General features: G+C 35.7%; 1 protein-coding gene across 1 annotated transcript in view; it reads left to right on the forward strand.

The window, feature by feature from the left end:
* The window catches only part of LOC106870540 (glycine receptor subunit alpha-2), a 305,943-nt gene that overhangs the window by 281,417 nt on the left and 16,648 nt on the right, over positions 1-7,878 (forward strand). The gene's annotated exons all lie outside the window — the stretch shown is intronic.

Genomic DNA, 7,878 nt, shown 5'->3' on the forward strand with positions numbered 1-7,878 from the left:
ATATATATATATATATATATATATATATATATAAAGTGCATTAAGTAATCATCGTATTTCAATTTCCTTCACTTTTACAGACACAACACAGGCTACACTTTCAGGCTTTTTGAATAAAGTTTTCAGGAACAACCGAATGGGTTTACAACTAATCCCGTGAAAAATTCACGGTTTCCATTAGTTCATATAAATTTGGACGACAGCATACTGCCAAAATCTGTCGTCAACATTTATTCAAAAGGTTTTTGTAACCCCAGTACATACCCCATCACTCCCCATAATGATAATCCTTTTCTTCCTTTCCTTCTCTTTCTCGTTTCTGCCTACCAGTTGACTCTAAGCCACACACACACTAAGCATAGTTTTGGTCTTGTGCTAAAATTCTCATTGCTTCTTTAATCTTACTCAGTATTTCATTGTTTACTATTTTATTTTTGGCTGTTGCCTTCTTTATTCAGCCGGACTTCCATTGTCTTATGGTTAACTTAGGAATCCCATGCGACAATATAAATTTCATTAAGGTAATTTCATTTCTGAGCCTGATGATTAGGTACGCTAAGTAGATTTCATTGCGCAACATTGCATACATACATACATACATACATACATACATACATATATATATTTATCATAAAGGATAATATCATTCATTATTTTATCAGGTCAGCACGAAAATAAAAACCTTATAGGTAAATTTTCCAAATATTATATTAATAATTATATACATAATTATAACAAGGGATTGGCAAAACGCCTCAACACGCGCTTAAAGCAGACGCCAGATGACACTAAAACCATCTTAAAACTCTAAAAACACAGGTTGTAATCGAACAAAAGTAAGATAATAAATTAAACTTTTGGTTAATCACGTATAAAGATCTCATTTCAAGCTAAAGGTAAAAATATACCTATTGCTATTATCACAGTTGATATTCCGTTGTATAAATGTACCAGCGTCTACACATACCTATACGAGCAGCGCCGTCGCACAGCAATATGTGAACATACTTGCAAAAATATACAGTAAAAGTAGAATTTACATCTTTCTCTTCAACCACGTCATATATATCAAAATAATGCTGCAGTGAAGGCAACTTTGATGCGGAGTAAAATTTTCATATATTAATTAAATAATAAAGGATAAAATCATTTTATCAGGAGGTCAACATGAAAATAAAAACCTTTTAGATAAATTTTCCAAATATTTTCAGCGCGTAGTGAGGCGTTTTGCCAATCCCTTCTTATAATTAAATATATAATATAATATAATATAATACACACACACACACACACGCCATACACATACACACACACACACACACACACACACACATATATATATATATGCACGTTTGCCTCTTGATATCACCTTTCTTCACCTAAACATCTGTCAGAAATTATATGAATTGTAAACATGCAATCAGTGTTGTTAGCGTATTCAAATGAAAAGGAATAAAAAGTCATAAAAGAAGAAATAATCAATAAAAAATTATCGAAGAAAATAGTAATCATAAGAAAAATATATAAAACACCCCTCTGTATGTCATTTGAAAACGAAGAGATCTCGAATAAAGAAAAAATTATAAATTTTAATAAATTGCAACTATAAATCAAAATAGTTCGAAACGAGGTCACCGTTTTTGTATTTTCATAATTTTTGTTAAATTCAAGTTTTTATTCATCATAACTTTAAGACTTTACAGTTTCAAGAAATATTCTTTTCTTTTATAGAAACCAATATTCATTTTTCCCATTTTTTTCTATTGATGATTTTTATTGATTATTTCTAAATTGTTTTCTTATTTTTGCTATTTTGTTGGGTATTTGAGTATAGCGTATGAGTTTGTAATGTGATCAGGACAAATGTCATTTTTCACATGTTAAAATGAACCAGGCGACTGTTGAAATAGAAATACAAACTGCATAGTAAATAATTTTTTAGTTCGTTTATAACCAGTAGTATCCTATGTATATATATATATATATATATATAAAACCATGTATATCTATATGTATATATATGTATATAACCATGTGTATATGTATGTATATCTTAATAATACTAAAACTCTAGAGATGTTTGTGTGTAACCGAAATATCTCAGAAATAGTATATTTTATCTTAATTTGTTTTGCATATTTATTTTCATACTTAACTTGGGCAGTGTAGTACAAATTTTTGTGATATTTGGACCCCCCACCACCACCATTTATTAATGAAACGATTAAACACAATTTTTGTTTCTTATTTCTTAACGAAAAAATCATGGCTTCCGTGAAGTCAACACACATACACACATACAGAAAACACACATATATTATGAATGTCATAGCGTGTCAACCAACACAAACACACGTCCGCTATCTGTGACATGTACACACACATAAACTTTATGACGTACACAATGTTTCAATCATTTAGAAATACCTTTAACTGAATGTGATTTCAAAAATACAAGTTGTTTGTGCAGTAAGTATTTTTATTTTACTTTTCTTTAAACAGTTCATTAATTTTATTTGTTTACTTTCGTTTCAAAGTTAAAGAGAGGAGGAAGTGAAAGTTGTATGTACGTGTATATGAAATCGACGTGTGTGTGAAAGAGAGAGAGAGAGGAAGAGAGAGGGAGAAGAAGAAAGAGAGAGAGAAAGAGTGAAAGATAGTGAGTGAAGGGTGTGATGTCATGTATACGTACATACATCAATACATATGCAGACATATTTTTCAATGTACGTGTACATGTTTGTATGAGAGAGAGAAAGAGAGAGGGAGTGAGTGAACGTGTGTGTTCTCATGTATATGGCACACTCTGTATCTCTCTCTCTCTCTCTCTCTCTCTCCCTCTCTCTCTCTCTCTCTCTCTCTCACACACACACACACACACACACGCCCATTTCATATACACGCTTATACATCTTTCACTTTCTCTCACTTTAAAACAAAAGTAAATAAAAAAAATCAGCTGACCTGGATGACAGCTCTGAGAGTCAGAGTGAAAGATTGCCCCAAAGGAATACTATTACAAAATTTTTACGAATGCACTCAACGTATCTCAGCTCCAAAGATTTGGCTGCTATTTCTAGCACGCCCCTGTTACCACGTAACAGTTATTTGTGATAAAGGACCCGAAATACCTGTTACGTAGTAGCAAGGCGGGCAAGAAATAACAGCCAAATCTTTCCTTTTCTGAGGAAAGTAGCCATTTACGCGTGATTTCGATGACAAATTCGTTGAAAACGTGAAATATCCTGGAAAAGAAGAGAAAAACCCACGGAACAAAACACCATTGTTGTGAAACCAACGGGTGACTGGTAGCCTAGTCTTGTGTGTGTGTGTGTGTGTGTGTGTGTGTGTGTGTGTGTGTGTGTGTGTGTGTGTGTGTGTGTGTGTGTGTGTGTGTGTGTGTGTGTGTGTGTATGTGTGTGTGTGTGTGTATACATATATACAGCATATATATATATATATATATACACACACACAATATATATATATATATATATATATATATATATGTGTTTGTGTGTGTATGTGTGTGTGTATGTGTGTGTGTAAATATGTATGTATAGTATGTGTGTGTTTATATATATATTTATACCTATACACATGCACATATATATACAATCATACAAGCATGTATTTAGACGTCTGTAATATAATAGTTTGGCTCTCCATTGGTTGCAATGACCAATGTTCAATGTTCAGTGATCAATGGATCAGAATGCTCGTGAAATTCACGTGAATATGGTTTGGCAATCCACAGCCACGCATACTCTTAATGTAATTCTCAGGGATATTCAGCATAACACAGAATGTGACAAGGGTGTCCCTTTGAATTACAGGTACAACTCATTTTTGCCAGCTGACGTGATTGTAGCAACGTGTCTTGCTGAATGTCACAACGAATGCGTACATATATAAACATATATATGTACATATATATACGTACCCATGTCTATGTATATATGCGTATATATGTAAACATATGTACATGAACACATATTATACATATATATTTATACATTTACATATATGCACAGACAAAGACAAGCAAATAAAGAACACACACAAAGACGGAAAGCGTCACAGATGTGTGACGAAAGATTTCCGGACAATGGACATAAGATGGGAAACGAAAGGAAAGGCAAGAGAGAAATTGTAAGCAAATAATCAAGTTACCAAAGGAATAGGCGATTACATGACATAAGAAATAGCGAAAATTAGAATATAAAATATAAAGAATGAAAAAGTGGTAGAAGAACCGATGTCATGAAGAAGAGTTGAAGCAAATGCAGATTTCAAATGGCCTGTATGATAGCAAAAAAGGATGTCGATAACACAAAGTTACCACTTGCAGGCATATCTGTTCCGAATGAGAAAATTGCAGAATAAATATATCTCATAAGTTGTACGAGAAATAAATAATTAATTAAAACAATTTAAAACACTTTATATGATTAAGAAATTAAAATTATTTATAGCTCATTATAAGGTTATTCATTTGAAACATTGGATGTGAAATCTATTTTAAATTCGGTTAAAATCAAGGTAGGTGCATATGAAGGTAGAATAGAGGAAGAAAGAAAGAACAATGACAGAAGGAGGCAGGGAAAGATAGGAAGAAGGTGTTGATGGGATGCCTAATGTCCTTTATCAGAAGTTGACAATATGCTTTTAAAAACGAGAGAAAATCGATGACATGTTAAAAGAATAGTCTTGAGAAGTTACGCGGGTGGAAGATACATAAAACAGGATGTTAAATTGAATTATTAAGAATAATTTTAAAATCATGCAACTTAAAATACAAAATGTAAAATGCATTTCAAAGTAATTCTAAAAATTAAAACTCAGCTTAATGCAATTAATATGTTATATGACTATAAAGAGAATTTTTGTATTGTTCCGTTGTGTAAAGTGATACGTGAAATAGACATTTGTGTGTGTGTGATTACAGGAAAATCAGAGCTAGCTCAGATGTTGAAGAGATCCCACTACAGAGCGTGCCTGTATAGTTAAGTAGTTTACTTCTTGCGTTCAGTCCCACGGTGCGGAACTTTGGGCAAGTGTTTTCTACCATAGCCGAAGCGTTGAGATTGGGTTTAGTGGACGATAACTGAAACAGACACACACACACACATCTCTTTACCAGAGACCTAGCGGTCTTGTCACGTTTGAATGCTTTAATCGCCCTTCTGTTCAGTCTCGTCCTTACATGTGTCTGATGGCCACCAAAAATTTTTACTGTGACCTGATTTACACCAGTAAAGGATTCCTCCACCTTTCGAGGATGCTTTTCTCCTTAGAGAGAAGAACCCCAGTAGAGTCCTTAATGGCAGGTGTGATTTAAGATCAGAATCCAGATTAATCTCAAAGTCCGACAATGACTTAACCTGGGACTTTTACACTGTCTCTGCTGTAACTTTTCGTACCTCACTGTATATGATGCACAAAAGGGGAGACCTGATTCCAAGCCAGGCTTTGTAAACACCCTGCTTTGCTTGCTTAGCATCTTTAACTTCCTGGTTAAATCAAGGGGTTCCTTTATCAGCTGGTGTCACACCGAGCCGCTTTCATCCACAGCATTATATCAGCCGAATAAGAAACTTCCTAAGAAAAACAATCACTATTCCGTTTCGATGTACACAGTTTGTTCGGGGAAGTCTTTGAACTTGGATGTAATAATATCTGCATATTTGTCTCTGATCCCATCATCTACTAGGGTTTCCCATTTTACCTGTAAGCCGCACTAGGCATACCAGTTTTTAGGTTTTGTAGATAGTCTGTTGCTGTAGACTACGATGTGATGATCAGTTGATAGCTCAGCCTTGCTCTCTACATGATCCGAGGTGACAATAAAATGACTTGTGTTCCAAAATATCCCTATTCCAGGTATTCTTATGGATATCTTTGTGTTGGAAGAATGTGTTCATAATGAGAGCCAATTTCTAGCATAGAAGGTTAGTAAGGCCTCACCATTCGTATGGAGTTCAAGAGCACCATACCTCACTGTCATTCCTTTCCACGGCCGGGTATTAGTGCCAACATGTACATAGAAATCTCCTAGTAGAATAAACGACTCGGTCTTCAATATGTAAAGCTGCAGTGACTTTGTCAAGAAAGAGCTGGAAATTAGCTTCTCTGTTTAGTGCATACATTTGGTTCTTTCTTCAGCCTAAGCGTCGGGAGGCAAACTTTCTCACCAAGTGCAATCCATTGCATAATACAGCTGGGGTCATGCAAGCACCCGCACTTCCGTCTTCGCAGACAGATTCGGCACTATACCTGAATAGTGGAATTTCCACCCTCTATCCAAATCTACGATACTAGAGCCATGGAAACACCTATAGGAGACATCAACTATATCTATCCGGCAGCGTTTTGACATCTCTACCAGTTGCTGCTTTTTACCTTTTAGGCTCGTGACACGCATCACTTTTGCTCTCACCCACGTCTCCCAGAACAAGTTGTAAGCCTATTACTAGTGGACACTACAATATAATTCTGGAACGGATTCCTCTACCTAATATTCAAACATGTCATATTTTAACCTTCGGAACGGACAATACGGTGTGGTTATCCTTTCGAACCCTTTTCATATTGCAGGTTTTGGTGATCTTATTCGTGATAGGCACCAAGCTGGTATTTATATTACATCGTGACAATATACAGGTTGCGGTGAATATATTGTCATCGAAATTACGCAAAAATGAAAATAACACTGACGTCTCACTTTAACAGATATATTTACCAAAATTACATAAAAATATCGTGAAATACTAAAGAGTAAATTTATTCAATAAAATCGCCATTGGCTCCAACCACGGCCTCCAGACGATTTTGGAATCTCTGCAACTTAAGAGAGTTAAGTGGCCAGATGTTCGGGGTGATGTGGTTGCAGAAATTGACTGACAGCCATTACTAGGTTCTCCTGCGTGTGTGACATGGAGTAGTGTCTTGTTGCCAGACATAGGGTCTTCCAGCAGCCATCCTCTGGACCCTACTATTTCCTTCTGGCACTTGATGTAGGTCTCCGAGTAAAGTCTGAGGCCGTGTGCGAAGATGAATGCAGGCATAACGTCGCCATCCCTAGTCATCACTCCAAACACAATGTTGCTGACAAGATGTTTTATTTTTATCACTCTTGGTACATGTTTTGGGGACACGGCAAGCCAACGGTTGTTCTGTGTGTTCAGCATCTGATCCTGGCAGAAATTTTTCCCATATGAGAAAAACCAAATATGTTCAGTTAGTGGGGATGCTTGAGTTTGTTCAAAAGCTTCGTAGCACAGTCTTTCCTTTTGTGCTTGATGGCTTGGGGCAAAAATTGGATCTTTCACATCTTGTATGAGGAATACCGAATGTCTTCATGCACTACCTACCGGGTAAGAAACTCAGACACTCCCATATCGCTGGCGATGGACCTGATTGAATTGGAGGGTTTGTAGTCAATCACGGCCCTTATATCACAAAACAAATTCAGTTCTTTTCTTATCAGAGCGATTAGAGTGAGTTTTCCGAGCTGCCATACCTTCGTAATCACCATTTGACTCATTCAACTCTTTCCGAATCCTGTGTACTGTCGTCATATTGACACTCAAATACTCTGAAATGTTCATATTGGAGCTTGCGATGCGAATGCCAAGCGGTACAGTATGTCATTTCCAAATTTCTAGCAGAGTTAATTACGTCATCGACGTGTATTTGTCACAGACAGTGCCCAACTGACCCTGCTATAATTTGTAGTCGACAAATCAAAAACAAACAAAGCGCATGTGTGAAATGAAAAATGTAAAATTGTGACAATTTACCTATCGCACCATGTATATATATAATCACCGACCTCTATATATGTATCTCTATTTCTCCGTACACATATACATTATA

The sequence above is a fragment of the Octopus bimaculoides genome, chromosome 13 (genome assembly GCF_001194135.2).
Source record: "Octopus bimaculoides isolate UCB-OBI-ISO-001 chromosome 13, ASM119413v2, whole genome shotgun sequence".
Taxonomy (NCBI): Eukaryota; Metazoa; Mollusca; class Cephalopoda; order Octopoda; family Octopodidae; genus Octopus; species Octopus bimaculoides.